This window comes from Alligator mississippiensis, chromosome 2, assembly GCF_030867095.1.
Source record: "Alligator mississippiensis isolate rAllMis1 chromosome 2, rAllMis1, whole genome shotgun sequence".
NCBI classification, from domain to species: Eukaryota; Metazoa; Chordata; order Crocodylia; family Alligatoridae; genus Alligator; species Alligator mississippiensis.
In genome coordinates, this window is record NC_081825.1 from 213,412,690 (window position 1) to 213,433,889 (window position 21,200).

Sequence of the window (21,200 nt, forward strand, 5' to 3'; positions counted from 1 at the left end):
ACACTCCTTTCATTTCTTTTTAATTTCATCTGGTGCAACATTACTAGAGATTCAGTGTTGTTCCATTTAAGAGGAGGACCAGGGTCTATGGATAATAATAGCCACATATTTAAATGTTGAGAATACAATCTTGCTTCTACTGAAACCTATGGCAAAATCCCCACTTATTCTAATTGGAGCAGGAGCATGTTCCAAGGGGGGGGGGGGGGGAATTGCCAGGATTTACAGCTAGAAGCAATGAAATGGAATTAGGCAAGGGAAGATTTAGGCTGAATATCAGGAAATATGGTGGGATCTGTAACACTTGTAGAATAATCACTCAAAGGATATTATAAGAGCCCCATTGATTGGAGTATTTTAAAACTGAACTGGAGATTATACTGCATGGAATAGCTTTGCAACAACTGCAGGGAAGGATTAGATGACCTAATAGGGCTTTTTTATCTCTAACTTCTATGATTCACTCAGTGGGTAATTGTAAAGCTGATCTATAAAAGGAAGAACACTCACAACTGCAGAAGCACTTGTTTGGCACTGGGTGGAGGTTCTTATATTTTTAATATATAATTTGAATGGCAAATACTGTGCCCTTTTATTCCAATATGGTCACTTTGTTTGGATCCCATCTTCAATTTGGGTCCCATCCACTAACAAGGAAACACTGCAAACTCCCTGAGCGTATTTTCTCTGCCTATTCTTATATTCCTGGCCTTTTAAATTAAATTCATGTCTTAACAATTGGCATTTCACACACAACATAGCAAAAGGACAAAGACTGTGGCCAAGATTTTTAAGTGAGTAGTGTTTTCGTGTGCCTAATCAGGCATATCGCAGCAATCTCATTTTCTCTATATGCAAAATCCTCTGAAAAAATCAGGCTCCCTTTAAGGGGCAGTAGCATAACTAGGGGTAGACAAGCAGGGCTCCAGCACAGGTCACTGACATAGAAGAGTCACTGACAGAGGAAGCGTGGTCCCCTGGGGAGTCTGCACAACAGTGACAGCACCAGCAGTTGGGTATAGGAAACTCTCAGGCCCTGCTATTACAGCTGCTTCTCTTTCCTCCAATTTACCCACTGTCCATTTGCTGCCATTGAGAGCACTCAGAGGTGATGGCAGCAGCTTCAGTGAAATGGGGTGGGGGAAGGAGAAAGTACCCAACAGGTGTGCACTGACTCAGGGCATAAACATTACCAGTTATTAAGTAGCATCAAGTTCACTAGCCAAAAAACTGAGGTATCCAATATCTAGTCACCTACTAGTTTTAAAAAGTTTCTTTCACATTGTCTCAGAACACTCAAAACAAACCATTATAACATTTGCAGTAGGAATTTTCATCACATTTTAATCATAGTATGAATGGGAAGGGATTGCTATCTTTTTTGGTGGCAGCTAAAAGATTAGCTAGCACCAAAGGTCAGTATACAATGTTGTCTCACCAGTATCTACAGATATGCTACAGTACCACCATTGAATATGCACTATGTGCTTGGAAACATAGAATTCACAGAGTATGAATTTTCTTCAAGGTTTCATCATATAAACTTCAGTGAAACTAATCTGAATAGAGATTTTTTTTCCAGATACACTAGGCATAGTCAATCCTTGGAAGTCACTACTACAAAATACCTCTGAGGCCAATAGTTAAGTAAGCTTCAGAAAAGGATGAGGGGTAGAATCCCAGCCCCACCAAAGTCAATGGCAAAACTCCAGAGAGTTTTCATCCTAAATATCAATATGGATAATAAAAAGATATAAAGCAACTTTTACTATGATGAGAACACTGAAATATATACATACTCACACAGAAGCCAGTCAGTAACTTTTCCTATGGGCACATTATTTTAGAATGATCCACTAAAAGATTTATTTCATGCCTGTTGCACAAATACCCATCTCCATTCTGCTGAGAATCTTCTCACAGAAATTTTCTTTTGCCTGTGTGAATTTTTTGTTACAGTATGTTCATACTTTACTTACTAGAGGATATTTTGCTAAAGGGGAGGGAATTCACTGATATCAGCTCTTTCAAATTCAAAAATGAAAAAAGAAAAAGAAAACTGAGTGTATTTCATCAAAATTATAGTAATTGTTAAAGCCTATGTCATTGATGAAAGTGCATTGTGTAACTGAAAAAAAAAATGTGCTTATTTTTAACAAGAAGAAAAATGTATTATAAATGATTTAAGGGTGACATGTCCAGCTGGATCAGAGCATGCACTCCCTTTTTATACCACATCCTTGAGTTGCATCATGAATATTCATCTGAAACTGCTTTAAAAATGGACTTGAGAAATCAAGCTAAGCACCGACATAATGCGGAAGAGGAATTCAGTCTCGATATGCAAGGAGCTAAATATCTTCACCTGAATGGTCAGGGAGTTTGAGAGCTTTAGGGATTAATGTTCAAAGAATTTTATTTGATAGGTCCTACATCCTTTCTCAGCAAAGCTAGTTTAGAAGATCTGAGATTATGACCAAGGATATACCATTACATCAGATTTTCAGGTCCTGTAATTAAATACAAGGTCTTTTAATCTACTCTAATTTGATAAATATCTAATATAAGAAAATGTAGGTATGAGAAGTCAGGACAAGTACTAGATTTATCCTCTTCATATATACATGTAAAGTAACAGTAGACTAGCATCAGCCGGGGACACCACACTCTTGGCAAAAATATCTGCTTCTAAAGATAAAGATGATGGGATAAACATAGTGTTTCATTGATGTAAAAAGCTCTCTGGCCTCTTTGTAACAGAAGAATGACTGTGAGTGAAGCACATTCCAAGATGATTAGCAGTTCTTAGTGCCACAGTCCAAGAAAAGCTTGTTAAAAATGTTCATGTACAAAAACTGTTACAGCATTTTTCTTCTTCTTTTGGCTACAGTTTCAAAATTGTTCTCAGCAGCTCTACATCCTAGATTGTGACCTTGGAAAAGACCTCTGCATGTCTCAATTTACCCATATCTGTAGCACCTTGCCATCAACTTTGAAAGGTTTAGTATTGCAAATAAATTAGAGACCTTTGGATACAAGGTAGAGCAAGGAATATTTTGCCTTTCTATCCCACTTAATATCCATTGATGCTATTTATTGAGAAAATTCTCCACTTATAAAGTTTTTAATAATAACAATCAATTAAAAATATAAACTAGTTTTTTCTCATAAATATAATTTTTATAAGCACTTGAGCTGGTTTTGACAGAACAGATGATGTAAAGGCAGTGCTTTTCAGTTTAACAGGGGTTATAAAGTTGTTGCTGTGTTAAAAAAGGAACAAAAGGGCAAAAAATACAGCATGAAAACATTGATTAATATTGGAATTTGGTGCTGTGGTGAAAAAAAAAAAAGGGGTTGATATAAAAGTAAAAGAAAAAAAGAAAAAAGAAATATTTCCAAATCATTGCTTTCCAGCATTTTTCACTGCATTCTCTCACCTTTAATTAAAAACAAAACAAAAAAAAACTTTGTACAGAAACAATCCTAGTTATAGAAAGCAGTATTTACCTGCCTCAAGATTGGTAATTTTTTCTTCATAAGTGAAAAGTGACAACATAAATCAGCTATATTTAGAAACAAAGCCATAACATGTTTGGTAGAGGAAAAAACTGAGAGAGTGCAGGAATGGGTAACAGAGAAAGATTGCACAAAAGTGTGTGGGAGGGATATAGATGGATTCAGGATTTTCTGAAGAGGGTTACAGAAGCAGGGATCAGTACTGCAAGGATAGCTGCACCCTTTCCCCGCCCCTGACCAGGATGGGCAGACCACACTGCAAAAGCAGTGGCTGGGGACTTTTAAGTGTCTGAATAAGTTTCACCCACCCCCTCTCTTCTCCTCCATGCTCACAGGCATGTCCCTTTCACTCTCATTTCCTCCCTCCCCTACCCACCACTGCCACTGCCCCTCCCAACTTAAGCAACCCACACAGCCCAAATGGAGCAGAGCAGGAGCAGCTCTGCAGTTTCCCCACTCCTGTATCAGCTTGGGACAGTGGGGACAGCAGCAATGGCAGACAGGGAAGGGGAGAATGGGAGGCAAGGGAAGGAGAGTTGCCACTGAGCAAGAAGAGGAAGGGAGTTGGGGAATCCCTACTTGCTGTAGGAGCTTAAAAAGGTCCCCAGCTGCTGCTCCCACAATATGATCCAAAGAAGGGTGTGATGGCACCCCAGCTGGATCCATCCAAGTACTAAACTTAATGCACGGTAACTAGGGTGGCATTGATGAACATATCGGTGCACCCAGAGCACTGGGCAGGGGTTTAACTAGGATGGAGTGACTGGGACAGTCACCCAGGGCATTGTGTTGCAGGTGGATGGCAGAAGAAAACAGCTGCTGTGGCAGCCACAGTCATGCCACTGGTGCAGAAGCAACTGAAAGTTCCTGCTGCCTCTGTATGTGGCAGCTGACCCATGTTCCCAGTCATGTTGTTACACTTCTGTCACTGGGGCTTTATTAGGAAATGTTACAAGTTTGGAAATTAATCTACCTCCTTAACAATGTGTTGTGATGCCAAACATTCAGTTACTAGAAGTGCCCTCTCTTCCTCCAATGTCTGAGCCAGAGATTTTAAGTTGTACGTGAGAGATGTAAAAAATTGTACTTCAGAGAAGAGAAGGAATATTTAGGAAGTATTGGATCATTCTTATTACATGTTCTACACACTCCTTTCTTTTTCTTTTATCAGTTTACTAAAAGACTTGTCTAGATAAGGGGAATTTGCAACAACAAACCCCCAAGGAAGACACTGCCCCGTTAAAAAGCTGTTTACTATGGTGTAATTTATTCAGATATAGTGGAATAAGTCACAACTGTGTAGGCAACCATCAATCCTCTGGCTCATGATGTATGCATAGGAGGTCTATTCAGGTGCCTGATGAATCCACTTGTATGGAGTCCTGTGACCATCACACCAAGACTTACAGCCAAAGACCTACCATCCCACCTTCGGGCCATTGAGACAGAACCCAAAGGCCAGTGGATGAATAAATGAAGTTGATTTCAGCTCAATTCTCCCCTCCCTTGCCACTGATCCACATAGGACCAGTGAAAAAATTTGCTGAATTCCCTTGGGAAGGTTTCAAAGCTGTAGAGGTTTTACTTCACTTTTTGGTCATAGTAATTTATTTTACTCCTACTTCACTGTAAATGATTTCTTCCCTCAGGGGGTGAAAATTCATCACAATGCAATCACTTTGAGTCTGGGAAACCTCAGGATAAAAAGTGACATATTGTGTTAAGTTGATTCTTACTTCTTAAAACTTTTTCCTGTAACAGAACCATGTTGTAGGTTACTGCAACTTACAAAATAATGCAAAGCAAGGGGTTAATCATTTACGCTGACCTTTATTTTTCATAATATCTCATTTTATTATTTAATTTAATTTCTTCCCTGACCTGTAAAGCTAATTTCTACAGAGATTCATTTGTAGCCCAGTGCTTTCTAGCCATGTGTTTTAGCTATCTTTTAAACAGCTTTGGCTTCTGGATTTTCAACTCTGTATAGAAAGCCAGTATGGGTCTATTAGCTCACCATTCTAGTCATAATACTTTAAAGCTCTTTATTCAATCTTTATTCATTGATCTCAAAACACTTTACAGAAGAATTTATCAAAATATTAATTTAATCAGTGCTGAAACTGAGGTTTAGGGTCAGGGACACATACACATATTACACAAGGTCCTATAAGTTAATGACAGAGGCAGGAATGGGATTCAGCCTGACTGCATTTAGTGCCCTATCCATTGACTCCATTGATTTCTAGTGAAATGGAAATGACAGAGCCAGTGACTTCCTCCCATCATGTAATGCTAGTGGCATGTTGGTTAGCTGAACAAAATTAAGCCCTAAAATTGTAACCGCTATCAGTTAAAAGCAGAAACTGACTTGGCAACTGGATTGCATGTACAGAGTTAAACATGACTTAGACTAGGGACAGAAGTTACACACAAACTGATTTAAGTGATCAGAAACTGGTTTACATCTGTAACAGAACATAAGTTCAGTGCACATAAACCAGTTTCAAAATGGCTGAAAGTAGTTTAAGATAAACCTGGCTGAATGTAGTATCAGACTTAACTGATTTAGGTCTAACCGGTTTATGGAACTTCTGTCCCAGATCCCCTCCCTGGTTCAAGTTAAATCAGAATCCCCCAGCATCCCAGCATGCTTTTCAGCCCTGGGCTGGGCTGTGTTATTTGCTCCAGAGAGCAGGATCTGGCCCTGCCCCTCTGCTCCCTAGATACAGTAGGGATGGCTGGCTCACCACCCCCCGCACCTCCGCCCAGGCAAACCCTAGCTGGGGTATGGGGCCAGGAAGAAGGGTTAAACTCACCTTCCCCCAAGGATAAAGCTGCCCTGCCCAGCTAGATTTAGTGCTGGCTGTGACTGTGGATTACAAATCCCAGAGGCACCTGGAAGCAGGAAGAGGAAGTGATGAGCAGCCCTGTGGAGTCCTGCTGCTCTGATACTGGACTGCAAACCCCATAGACCAGTGGTCACTAACCAGTTGATCACAATCAACTGGTCAATCAGAGAGCCTCTAACAGCCTCTGAGTCCCCCCAGACTGAGATCGACTGTCAGAGACTCCACAATTGGGAGCAGCGGGACACACATAGGGAATGGCAGGATGTATGTGGCTGGGCTGAGCCATGCCCCCTGCTGCTGGGGCCAGGCTGGGGAGGGGGTGGGATAATCCCCACCTGCAACCCCTGCCACCGGGTGAGTGGGGCCCCAGCCAGCCAGGCCGGGGGAGGGTCGGAGCCCGGGCGGCTTGTCTGGGTATGCAGGGGGGGGCTCCCACTGCTGCACACACCACAGTGAAGGCCCAGGGGACTTGTGCCCCCCTGATCTGTGCACAGGGTGAGGCCATTGTGCACTGGGCTTTGTGCCTCACTGCAGCCGCTGTAGCAGGGCTCAGGGCACAAAACCCAGCGTGCAGCAGCAGCCGCTGCCTTGCCTCACACACAGATCTGGGGGACATGTGTCCCTGGGGCCCCTGCCAGGGTGCATGCAGTGGCAGGAGCCCTCCTGCACACCTGGAAAAGCCTCCCAGGCTCTGACCCTCTGGCCTGGCCAGCTGGGGCCCCACTCACCCGGTGGCAGGGGGTGCAGATGGTGATTGTCTCATTCCCCCAGCCCGACCCCAGCAGCACTCACCCCTTCCCCTGCCCCACTCCCTCCTTCACTGTGTGGGCCTAGATCTGCCCTACCATATACAGATTAATTAATGGGCAGGCCTCAGGATCCTCATCAGCAGGGAAGTGAAAGCCTCAGTTTTAAACTTGGAGCCCATTTTGGGCACCAAGTTTAAAACTGTAGTTTTCACATTTGCTTCCCTAGGAGCTGGAAGCAGGGCCCTCCATGAATGGGGCTGGGGGGGTGCAGGGCTGGGGTCAGGCTAGGAGACCTGTGCTGTGCCTGGGGGTGGGGGCAGGCCAGGTGGCACCACATCTGGGAGAGAAGGGGCTGAGATGGACTGGGAGAGCCATGCCCCACCTGACAGGCAGGGGGGGAGGGAGAGGGTTGGGGCTGGGCCAGCCAGGCCAGGAGCACAGCACTGCGCTGCACCTTTGTGGGTGGCAGCATTGGGAGGCCCTTGGAGGCTATAGCCCCCTAAAATTCATCTTAGTCCCCTGTAGCCACCTCTCCCAGTGCTGCTGCCCACCCACAGAGGCATGGTGCAGTGCTCCTGGTCCTTCCTAGCCCAGCTCAGCCTGGGCCTCTGCATCCGCATGGCTGCATGGAATAGTCAGGCAGCAGTTCTCTGCAGGTAAGTGTAATAGGTCTGGGTGGGGAGCGAGACTGAGCCATAGGTAGCTCACAGCAGGAGTTGGGGGCAGAGGGCTGCCTCCATGTGATCGAGAGTGGGGGAGTGGGAGGTCCTGTGTGTGTGTGTCTGTCTGTGTGTGTCTGTGCATGAATGATGCATGCCCCTGGAGGCTGGGGGGGGCACAGTGATCACCTGCAGGTGGTGGCAGCAGTGGTGTCAGTGGCAGGGGGATAGGGAGTGGCAAGCACTGACCAGAGGTCAGTGACCATCCACAGATGCCACTGACAGCATTGGCAGTGGCCAGAGGTGATCAGTGACAGCTCACAGATGCTGCCAACAGTGTCAGTGGTGGGGAGGGGGTGGCAAGCAGCAACCACCCACAGGCACCTCCGGCAGCATCAGCGGCACTTCTCTCAGAGGGTGTACCACCAATCTCAGGGTGTGCACATGCACCCATGTGCACCCCCTACGTGTTACCAATGTGTCTGTGTCTGTGTTCAGAGAGTGAGAGTAGAGTGCATGCTCCTGTGTCTGTGCATGCCTGTGTGTGTACATTCAACTGTAGTAGGGGCGGGGAGCAGGGAAAAGAGGCGGGAATGTGCCCCACCACTCAGCAGAGTCCACCCAGCCTCCCCCTCCAGCACTAAGAGGGGAAGGGGCCCCTCTCCCCTTTCTGCAGCCCAGCCCCCATGGAGGGAGGGGGCCTCCAATTTTGTACTTGCCCAGGGCCCCAGTACACCTTAATCCACCTTTTCCCCTCCCACCTGACTGACCTGCTGGGTGGGGGGTGAGGGGCGGGGAGGGCACAGTACATCCTGGGTTGCCCTTTCCTTTAAAAACTGATCTTCACCTTAAAAATGTTGGTGACCACTGCCATAGACCTTGGGGGCAGCAGGAAGAGTAAATGAACACACCTCCCGGGCTGTGTTTATAGTTTTTAGTTTTTCAGAGAACAAACTATTCTTGTTCAAGCTTTTATAAACTCAATGCTACTACTCTCCCCGCCCCCTCCACTCCAGCAGGGAACGGGGAAAAGCCTTGGAGGGCGTCTCTCTTGCATTGCCTTTGGCAATGGCTGGCAGGTGTGCTCTAGAACCCCCTGGCTTCTGGCTTGAGCCACTGTAGGCATGTGGCTGCATTCCCTGAATCAAAAGTGAATGTGTGTTCATTTGCTTATTGCTTCAATCCCTGCAGCTTTGGCTAACCTGCAAAGACTGAGCAATTCAGTCTTGGGCTTTTTGACTGTCTATACTTAGCCTTAGAAATAAAGCAAGAATCTTCTCCGCAATGAGAAATACTCCTGGGATCTTATCTCTTTCTGATTGTAATAATTAAGAATGATTCATTCATAACTAAGAAAGAAAGACACCTTCATCAGCAGTTATTACTAGACACATGATAGCATGGGAGGCATCACTGAAGATCAAGTAAGCCTATCTTTGATAACTTTTCCACTTCCTTCTTCTGATGGCAGAACTTCTAAAAACTGGGCCCAGAGAAGATAAAAGTATTCAGTGAAGAAGCCATTGTTCATGTACATTTCTATCCTTTATATTGAATGATATAGAGAGGAGAGGAGATTTGATACCCCTAAAGACAATTTAGCCATAGTTCATGACCACAGAAGCAACTCATGCTTTCAGGGCTAATGACATCAGTTGTGTTCTGTCTCAGTACTATTCTGTACAGTGGTTCACCAACTTTGTTTATTTAAAATTAAATCTCTTGTGATCATAAAATAGTCCAGGATCATTATCAGTGCATCACTGATAGATATCCAGAAAAAATGTTATCAACAAACTGAAAAAGAACACGAGGCATTGATATAAAATGCAAAGAGAATAATTGTCACTTTCTGACCCACTACAGTATGCCTGTGCTACCTGTCCTGTATGACATGGGAAAAGATTTAAGAGACACTTTGCAGCTTGTGTCCAATCACATAAAAAAATATAGAACAGAGCAAAATCTTCCCACTGGACAGATTCACCCAATACCACCTTTGGATTTTTCTGTACTCAAAGACCAACAGAAAATTTTGAAGCCTCTTCTATTAGATACCATATTTTTGGAATCATGAAGGTATCACTGCACCAAGTTATAAGGATAGCCCACCAACAAGGTAGACTCTTCCATTACTGTCTGCTTGTTATAGTCATACTGTTTCAGGGCTTCAAATAATCCATCTTCCCCTCATGCTATACCTATACTAGTCTAGATCATCAGCAAAATATTAGACTACAAATGCATTGATGGAACTGTTCAGAATACAGCTGTCAATGGCCATTCCATCTGACTGTAATGTGAGAGCACTTTTTAGAAAGCACATAGCATGCCTCCTTATACTCTGTAATCATGCAATTCATCTCCAATTCATCTTCTACATTGCTTACTTCCAAGGACTGTGAACAAGTAAGTCACATATATTTGAGGCTGTATAGAAAAATCACAACTAGATTGAACAAACATTTAAGAATTCAATACTACACGGACCAGTAAGAAAAAGAACATAATTAAGCTTTCCTGAAAAAGAATCTCTCTGTGTCATCCAAAGGGTATATTGATATGATCCAAAGTTCATATAAGAACTCACAAGGATATACCTCAACTCCAGAATCAGGACAAGCAAAAGAGCCAGTGATAAAATCCATATAACAATATACAAGTAGAAACATTTATAGCCATTATATTTTTGACATTTTTGTATCATTTCATGTCTAGTGAGGTGCTAAGCGTAGAACCATAACTAAGCAACCTGTACAAACAGACTTAATTCAAGCTAAGCTTTCAGCCATGAAGACTCATTCTCAACTCCTCCAGAAGCCAGAGCTATAACCACAGTTATATATCAATATTCAAGAGAATATCCCAGGATGGGGAACTGTCCTTTATATATAGTTCCGGTGCTGTTCAAGAATGGGTAATAGTCTATTGTTGCTTTTTGACTCGTTACCCAAAAAGCTTTTTCACAATAGCAATTTTGTTTGAAGGCTCAATGTGGAAATATAACGATACATACATTCTGGAATACTTCTTTTAGAATAGCTCTATCAGAAACTTTCAAGTGTAGAAAAGCCCTTAATTAAGTTTCAAGAACTGATGATGTTTCAGAGTACCTTCATCATTATGCATGACAGTTAAGCACAATGATATGGAATTTTCCCATAGTTCGATAAGAGACGTGGAGAAACTGGATTTTATTTTCCATAACAGTGAATTAGTGATGAGTAGGGAGACCTAGCCCCTCAGAGACTATTGAATTTACTTGATGTTCTTGATTACTAATCATTTCTCTCTAGCCTCTATGTTAGCAAATACGTGCAATTATCCATACAACACATCTACAACAGATAGATATTATATACCATATCCCATTGTAATAACAGATTGGAAAACCTTACCTTACTTTGAAGCAAGCCATTGTTCTGATGAAAGCTGGCTGGGGTTTGAGGTGTAGAATAACAGAATTCTGAGTAGACCTACCCTTGGGAACAGGAAGTACCTCATGATTTGCTGCTACAGGTGTGTCCAAGGAAGGATTGATAGGCATTTTCCAACTCAGGATGCCTCTGAGACTATCCAGTTCTGGTGAGGAAGTGTAAAAATGCTTGTCCTAGAAAATAACTTGGTCTTCTTTTAATATATGTCTCCAGCTGGAAGTAAATTCTGGGAAAGAAGACAGTAAGGTGATGGGAAAGGAAGCCTTTCCCATTACAACGAAGATGACATAATTTCAGTATTGTGATGGCAAGCATCAGCGTTTGTACAAGCTATAAATTAGGAATTAAGTAATTATTTGACAAAGACACCTGTGCAGCTGGGGGACCTTGCAATATTTCACCGCCAGTCTTAGATACTCTGCAGATGAGCTTTTGTCATTTCTTCTTTCTGAGCTTGACTCTTGGTGAGATTTTCTTCTTCCTTTGGCTATGTATGGTAGAAAGGGAAAGTTTCACCATTGATAGCAAAGCATAATTATTGTTTTAAAGAGTAATATTCTTCTCTGTCACCCAACCCTAAAGGGTAGACATTTTAGCTGCAAGCATTTGTTAACAAGTGATATATTTAACAATGTTAAATTACACTGTTTTGTCATTCCACTTCAAAGCTAGTGTCCAGCTGAAAGAAATGGAGTTGCTCATAATTTTCTCAAACCTATTATTTCACCCTCTCTGTTGCTAGACAATATTACATCATCTCACAAAGGATACACTGACATCCCCCAGGGCTGCAGATGGACACTGAAAATGAAACCATAAATTGTTTGTAAGTGTGGGAAAGCTCTAAGAACCATAAGCCTCAGGAAACCAGATAGTTCAACTTCCATCTCTGATCCAACCTTTGTGTCATCTGCTATGGGATCACAGAATCCCATTAAAATAGGGCTGCAGAAAAAAAAATAGGAGTTAGGGGGTCATCTAGTTCAAGGTGTGATCAGCCATATCAGAACTATCCCAGCCAAGTGTTTGGCTAACCAGTGGAGTCCAGAAGGAGGAAAAAAAACACCTTTTTTTGGGGGGGGGGGGGGTGCACTTCAACTTAACACCACAAAGCTTCTGCAAATCCATTTTTGGGAGGCACATCAGTGTTGGGAAGAATCTCCTTACTGTGTGATATACTTGCAGACTACATGGGAAAGCAGATGTCACATCCCCACTTGCCACTTAATTTTGCAGCTCAAAGGAGGAGGTGGGCAATGCTTTTGCCTAGCTTACCATGGACTTTCCTTTAAGGGAAGGAGTTAGAAAGTTCATGTTAAATGGGCTGTAGACCTGCTGTAGCGGTTGTTATGTTTAATTAGCTGCTATTAAGCAGTTGTTTTTTAAGGGCATTTGTAGCTGGTGAGGCCTTTTTTCCTGTGTAGCTTCAAGAGCAGCAACAAATAATTTTTTTTTTTTTTGTACCTTATACCTTGTGCATAGTAGGTGCAAAATGCTGTCACCAGTGGAAATGAACTCTCATCTGACAACATTTTGCACAGCTGTAATAGTTTACTCTTGTTCTTCCCACTGTTTGCCTCAGTTTAAAATATCACCCAGACTGAAGGGACATATTTTGTTCTGTGTCTGTGAAACTTGACACTTATTCCTTCTCCATTCTAGCCAACTTGAAGAAAGCAAGAGGTTATTCAGCACAGAACATAGTAGACAAGACCCTCAGCCAATGTAAATCGCATAGCTTAACTGAAATCAGTGGAATTACATTGATTGAAACCACCTTGGGATCTGATTCAAAGTAATTAGTAGACATATAGACCCTGACAATCATAGTTAAGGTGAGTTAAGCATAGATACATTGTTATGGATCATATAGTATTAGTTTACCTTGTACTTACCTTAGTTACACTTTACAAATATCAATACTCACAGCAGTTTTGGTGAGAGATAGGTGCCTTTATCCTTATTTTTCAGCTTGGGAAACTGAGGCATAGAATGATAAATAGATCAAAGGGCTTTTCCTGGGTTAATATTAATTAGTGAGAAAGCTAAAAGCTCTGACACCTGTCTCCTGCTTAAATACACTCCAATATATGAAACAACATGAAACAATGCTTTTTGTACATCCTCTCACAGCATCTGATGAAGTGAGCTACAATTCACAAAAACTTATGCTATAGCTCCTTTGGCTAGGTTGTAATGTCAAATCTACCCTGCCTTCTATTTAATATTTGCTACAGCTTGCACATCTGATCCATGGAATATTAATTAACAACCCACTACTTCAAACTGCTGCCAAAGCAAAACATTTTTGACTCCTCCAATGAGGAAAAGTAAAATGTGTGCTATCTCTTTTTCAAGGTGAAGCCCTTCCACAGCTCACTGCCATTAGCGGATGTCATTTGAAATCTAAATGCAGCCATTTTTACCAGTGTTTTCATTGGAAATGGGAGTGCAAGACTGATGTTGTAGCCATGATGGTCCAGAAATGTTAAGACAAGGATTTCTTAGGGTAAAATCTTCTCTTGGACCAACTGTGTAGTTCAGATAGAATTAGACAACTTTCTTCCTCAGGTCTTAACAGAACAAGCCAGGCTGGGATAGTAGGCAGATCTCTGAGCCCATTGTTGGCCTTTGCTGCCATCTGATGGTAGGTAACTAAAATAATCTTTCTCTCATTCTAAAAGAAAAATCATTATCTAGTGACAGTGGTTATTGTATCTGTTTTTTACTCTTTTTTGTCACTACCATCCTGTCAACATAAGATGCATGGCTCTTTGAAAGCCATGCTTTTCACATCAAACTAAAAATAAGCATTATAATTATTTGCATTCCAGTGCTCCTACAAGCCTCAACTGGGACCCCATTGTGTTAGGTAGTATACAGACATCCAGTAAGAGACAGCACTTTTTTGCAGTGTAAAGCCTGATCCTGCAATGGAGTGCATGTCATAAACCATATGCAAGCTGAGTAGTTCCATTCACTTCAGTGTATAAATCTATGCAGGATCAAAGCCTAAAAGAAGTAAACCAGGTGATATGGAGAAAGGAGGTAGCAGAACTCTAATGTTACAGATTGGAAACCAAGGCACAAAGAGATTGACTCATTTATACAGACAAAGCGAGAGATTAGATTAGATTGTGCAAGAAGGTCACATACAAAATGCTGGTAATGTAAAAGAAGTGCTCAACTAGACATAAGAAAACAATGAGAAGACTGCTGAAATATAAATAGGTGAATAGATTATTGATGCTAGATAATGTCGTAAGTTCTGTTAATTCCACTGAACAAAACTTTGTCAAGGACTTTATGTCACTGCCCACTATGAGTCCTCCCTTTGCAGGGACCAAAAGCAAAAATGGTTTAAATGACACAGATCCATGTGGAATGCCCTTGAGCCCCGTTACACAAGAGCTCCTCACTGATTTCAAAGCATGTGCATCAAGAAGCTCCCTGCTGTTACCTAGGATTTACCCTGGAGCAGTAATGTAACAGTGGGTGGGCAAGCACTGCTGCAGCTCCAGCTCTGGATCCAGCAACACAGGAGGGCAGAGCAGCAGTGGTGGGTCATAGTACAGGTGCAGTGCCTGGAGGTTTGCTGCTGCAGGAGATTATCACGTCCTTTTTTTGCGACTGAATTTGGTGTTTAAATAGCAGGGATAGCTAGCATGAGTTTGTTGCGGGTAGGTCTTGACTGACCAATCTCACTTCCTTCTATGACCAGGTGATGTATCACCTGGACAAAGAGGAAGAGGTTGAGATCATCTATTTGGACTGTAAAAAAGCCTTTGAACTGGTGTCCCATGATGTCCTTATGGAAAAATTAGGCAACTGCGGCCTCGACTACCCCACAGTCCAATGGCTGGGGAACTTGCTCTGAGGTCGGACCCAGGGAGTGGTAGTTGACAGAACCGAATCAACATGGAACTCAGTGACTAGAGGCATCCCCCAAGGCTCTGTTCTCAGACCTGTACTCTTTAATGTCTTTATAAACAATCTGGACACCAGTGTCAGAAGCGGACTAGCTAAGTTCACTGACAACACCAAACTTTGGGGATGAGTATCTCCATGTGAGGATAGGCTGGTGATCCAGGCCAACCTCGAAAGACTTGCAAGGTGGGAGGATGAAAACTTGATGACATTCAATATGGAGAAATGCAAGGTGCTCCACCTTGTGGCGGGGGGGGGAGGGGGAACCTGCTTCACACTTATAGGCGTGGTAATGTTACACTCACTAGCACCATCACTCACTAGCACCATGACCAAAAGAGACTTGGGGATCATGATTGACCACAAGATGAACATGGCCACCAATGAGATACCGTAGCTGGCAAAGCGAACAAAACTCTGGCTTGCATGTACCAATGCATCTCAAGCAAGACCCAGGACATAGTCCTCCTGCTATACTCAGCCTTGGTAAAGTTGCAGTTGGAGTACTGCATCCCATTCTGGGCTCCACAATTCAGGAAGGATATGGAGAAGCTTGAAAGAGTCCAGAGGAGAGCCATGCACATGATCAGAGGGCAAGAGAACACGCCTTATGAAGAGAGGCTGTGAGCTATGGGACTCTTCAGCTTGGAGAAGTGCAGGTTCAGGGGTGACTCAGTGGCAGCCTATTAGTACATAAGGAGGGTGCATCAGGAGCTGGGGAACGCCTGTTCAGAGCACCCCAGGGGATGACAAGGTCCAATGGTCACAAGCTCCTGTAAGACCATTTTAGGCTGGACATAAGGAAACACTTCTTTACTGTCTGAGCCCCCAAGGCCTGGAACAGACTCCCCCCAGAGGTGGTGCAAGCACTTACTCTGAACACTTTCAAGAAACATTTGGACATTTATCTTGCCGGGATCCTTTGACCCTAGCTGACTTCCTGTCCCTTGGGCAGGGGGCTGGAACTGATGATCTTACGAGGTCCCTTCCAGCCCTAATGTCTATGAAATCTATGCCCTCTCAAAACAGGCTGGAAGCAAAAAAGGAGGTGACATCTACCTCCACAGTAGTGAACCTGCAGCTGCTGCTCCTGTACCATCACCACTCAAGGCACAGAATTGGCCCATTATGCCTCTACCTCAGTGTAATGTTTTTGGAGTTTCTGCGGGTTGAAGAAGACAGAAGATTCAAAGCTATTAACAATGAGAGCTTGTCACTGTATCTCTAGGGCAAAACCTTTCCATCAAGGATAATGGCACCTAGAGTAAAGGCTTTTATTATAAAATTGCACTGTAAATACAGTCAAACAAACAGCAGCACATTAAGCATGGCACTGATGTCAGTTATGCAATATGTTCAGTTAATAGGATGCAAACACAAACATACAGGATTCAGCTAATAAGCCACAGATGTTAACACCATATGTGCAAAAACATGTTTGTCACACCAACATGACAAATTGAGTCCTTCCTACTAACAGCCAGCAGAGCAGCAATGGCTGTTTTCAGTTTGTTCCCCAGCTGGGCTGTTCCTCATGCTTGTATTTCCAAACCACCCTTTTTTTAAGCCACCGATTTGATCAGAAAGTAAATGTTAAATTTGCCATTGTTGACTAACAGTCATCATCAGGAATATTGTTTAGAACATCATTTTAATAAAATAGTAGCTGTGGGATGATCTATCTATCTATCTATCTATCTATCTATCTATCTATCTATCTATCTATCTATCTATCTATCTATCTATCTATACCAATGGCCAAACTTTCCACAAGTGCTATCCCTTAAATCCCCATTTTCAGAAAGCACTAAGCACCTGCCCTTTGTAAACTAGGCTACTCTGAGGAGACTAACAGTAGGTCCTCAAAATTCCTACTCAGTTGTAAAAATGACTAGTCACTTGGCCCAGATTTTTACAGGCCTGGGGGCACTGTGTTTAACTAGTCAGGATTTAGCTTCCATTCTCCTAATTCTGGGACATGTATCAGCTTCCTTATCCCATCTTTCAGACGACAGGGGTGATAGCTACCGCAAGAGCACAGCTGCGTGAACCAGCCCCACCTCTGTCCAGTGTCTCTGTTGTACTCTGCTATTCCTGGTTTCTACCTGCTTGATTTTTTCCTCTCAGCAAGGCAGAGCATTAAGTGACATCAGGGATACCCTGGTATAGAATTGCAGTCAAGACTGGGAGTGGGGGCACGGGGTAGGAAGCAGTGCAGTACCTGAGCCAACAATGTTTCTAGGAGTAGAATACACAGACCATAGCACCACTCAGCCCTCCTCTGAGCCTGTAACTCCCTCTCTAAGAGTCCCTTAAAAGAAAAATCCCTCTCCTGTCTGCCCCTTGCACCGCCCTCCAAACTCTGACCTCTTGCTCTTCTCCTAATCATATCCCTATACCTGTATCTTCTTTAGGAACAGGAGGACAAGGAGGAGCAGGAACTTCCAGGCCAAGTTTAAAGCTCACCTACTGTAATGAGTTCAGCTTCCTGGTTTTCCAGCCAGGCTCCCTATTCTGTACTCATATCCTTTGGGTACCTGGAAGTAAAGGGCAAGCAGAACAGGAGACGATCCATCTTTAAAAAGGAATAATACGTAGCTCTCCTGTAGCATGTTCAATCATAAAACCACAAAATGCTTTACAGAGAAAGTCAGTGTCATTGTGCCCCTCTGAGGCACAAAGAGGGGAAATAAATTGCCCAGTATGCAGAGACTCAGGCCATGTCTGCACTACATACTGATCAAGACCAGGTGCACTGCCAACAAGTCCTGCTCAGGCATACTTACTCTGGTTCAAGGGCATATGAGCATGGTGCTTATTTCTCAGTGGCAGACCATGTAGATACATGCTAGGCCCAAGTCTCTGTTTTTAACTTTGTTTACTAAGACACCCCTGCATTTGCAGGGACACTTCTCCTTTGGTGAGAAGGCAGGACATTTTAGTCAGGAGGCAATAGTAAAGAGCTGGAAGAAAAGAAGGTTAAAAGATAGGACTAGAGTGGGATGTTGGAAACACAAAGACTAAGATGCAGGTGAAGTAAAGGGTAGATGATTTGGGGGTGCCAAAGCAAGGTGGAGCATGCAAGTACAACAGAAATGAGACAAGAGATAGAGTAGAATATAACAGAAAGGGAAGGCTGAGAGAGAAAGAAGGGGCTCTCGAGTAGTGCTGAGCGCTTTGGGTGCCTGTGCACGTGCAGGGAGGCTGCTCCGATGTGCTTTAAGCCTTCACATCTTGTGGATCAGTATCCCTGCACCTCAAAATGGTGGTGGGGGTGCTTTAACAAAAGCTTGTTCAATGAGCTTTAGTTAAAGCGTCCCCACCACCCTTTTGAAGGGCAGGGACACTGATACAAGAAATGCTGCAGGCACTTTAATTATAGTGGTTTTCAGAGCCACTCTAATTTAAGTGCCTCCTCCTGCTCTAATTAGAGTGCCTCCTATTCCCCCTCCCCCTCCTGGCCTCTGGCATGTGTAAAAATGCCCTAAGGCTCCAATCTAGCCAAGCATGTCAGCATGAGAATAAAGGTGTTAGTAGACCAGAGCCAGAATACTCAGTATCTCTCAGGACCCAGCCCAAACTGTGCACTTCCATGGACCAAAACAGACTCTGCAGAACAGGGAACACTTGCTCCCTGAAAAAAAGCCTATAAGGAACAAAATTGTTCTGGAAGTCAGCAATATTGGACAGACCTAAAATGAAATATTTATTGCTCACTGACAGAGGTATGTGTGGCAGAAATGCCACCATTGGTGCCCCTCTCCAGAGACCTGTCTCAGCCAGCCTGGGAGGCTGGTGTTTCATTCCTCAGGGTGGGGATCTCCCACCTTGTCTACATGACAAAAGCCTGGCGCCTGGGAGGTGGATGCTCTAGTCACCTGGGCAGGGGGGGAAAGACCCGGCCCTGCGCGGGCCCAGGTAGCCAGGGATGCTTGGGAGATTGGTCGGCTTGTGGCCAGTATTGGCAGCTTCGATTGGACCGGGCTGCTGAGGTCAGAGAGGTTATTTAAGGGCTTGGTCCAAGAAGAAGAGGGGTCAGCCATTAGCCATGTGGTCATTCAGGTGAATCTGAGCCTGGCTCTCTCCTCATCACTGCATGCTCCAAGAGTGCACTGCCTTCAGAGGATACAACAACTACCTCTGGACGATGAGAGTGAGTAAGCTACTAAAGATCTGATTAGATATTTAGTTTCAGTAACTCAGATGCGTTTAAACGGCTACCTCAGCCACCCTGGTTTGCTCTGTGGGATTCCTCTGATATTCCTGTAAGATTTCTATGATATTGCTCTACCTTTTACCCTGTTTCCGCCCTACCCCCTGTAATCAATAAAGTTCTCCTTTGTGACCGGTGTGGGAGACTTATTGAGGGGTGGGACTAAATTATGCCAAGGAGGCCCCTTAGGTCTGTGGACTAAGGGAGGCTTCCTAATAAGCCCCTGACTTGGGGAAGTGCCCCAAGTGCTTCTATTGGGTCTAGGACCCATTGGACGATCAGGCCTGCGTTTTCCAAGGTGCGCAGAGCCAGAAGTGAGTCCAGAGCCTTGGATGGTGGCAGCGGGAACCCCAGGCTAGCGGGTGTGCTCCAGGGAAGGGGTTGGCCGGACAGGAGGCACCCCAGGGAGGCACTCGGAGCCTGGAAGGTGGTCGGGCGCAGGGAGGTGGGCAGCTTAACGCAGGAGCGCCCCCTACTGGCCCGCCCCCTCCTGGCCTCTGGCATGTGTAAAAATGCCCTAAGGCTCCAATCTAGCCAAGCATGTCAGCATGAGAATAAAGGTGTTAGTAGACCAGAGCCAGAATACTCAGTATCTCTCAGGACCCAGCCCAAACTGTGCACTTCCATGGACCAAAACAGACTCTGCAGAACAGGGAACACTTGCTCCCTGAAAAAAAGCCTATAAGGAACAAAATTGTTCTGGAAGTCAGCAATATTGGACAGACCTAAAATGAAATATTTATTGCTCACTGACAGAGGTATGTAGATCAGCTGTAGGGTATAGTTTGTACTGTGAACTGGTTCACGATTATGTGTTGGTACTATATATTTTTTCAGTGCTAGTGTCAGACTATTTTGCCACATTTCTTTTTAAATAAAAAAAATGAAATGATACAAACACCATGTACATTTTTTCTTCTACAATGAAACATGTATATTAAAAGATATTATCTATACAATAAATTGCAAGAGCAGCTGTTGGAGTTTGCAGTTTACAATAGTCTAAAGGCAGATTTTGATTTAATGGCTGAAATACCTGTCTAACAGGATCTGTTTTCCAATAAAAACTAATCTGCCTTAACTAAGTGTAATGGTTTCATGATCAGAAGAGGAAGCAAGCAGTGAGATGTTTGTAAGAAACCAGTAAGAATGGGACTAGCAAATAGACCATTATGGTGAAAGCTACATGATTTTACAATTATTCCCTATACTTAAGATGCAGTAGTTAACCAGATTTGTGTGTACTGTAATGGGTGCATGGATTTAGACGCCTTCCTCTATACAAAGCAAATGTTTTGGTTAAAAGTGGCTGAGCTAGCAGGTACTAAGCATTGGCAACGTGTAGGATCGTCCCTCCCTCCCCACCCCACCCACGCCCCGTCAGCGATCTGGTGCCCCCCAGACTCGGGAGGCACCAGTATCCCACGATACAAAGACTTGCTTACTAAGCAAAATTATTTTCTCGCTGCAACTACATAGCCTCCTAGTTTGTCCCTTATGAGAAGGTTGAAAATTAGTAAACCTCTGTAGTTGAGTGAAAAACTACAGAATTTTGCATGGCTCCAGTGCTATAGCAAAGGAGGAGGGTGAGCAGGGTGACTGCCTGGGCGTTGAAGTGAAGGGGCACCAACAGGTGCTGCCCAGCTGGAAAGGGGCATGGGACAGAGCCACATGCATCTCATTTGGGGGGACACGGGGACAAGGGAAGGGCTGCCACCACAGCATGCACTCCCAGGCAAGCATGGTGGCACGTGTGCCTCTTAGATCTGTGCGTGGGGTGAGGGTGGGTTGCCGCTGTGGGCTTTGCCCCAGGCACCATACTTAATTGCTACAGCACTGTATGG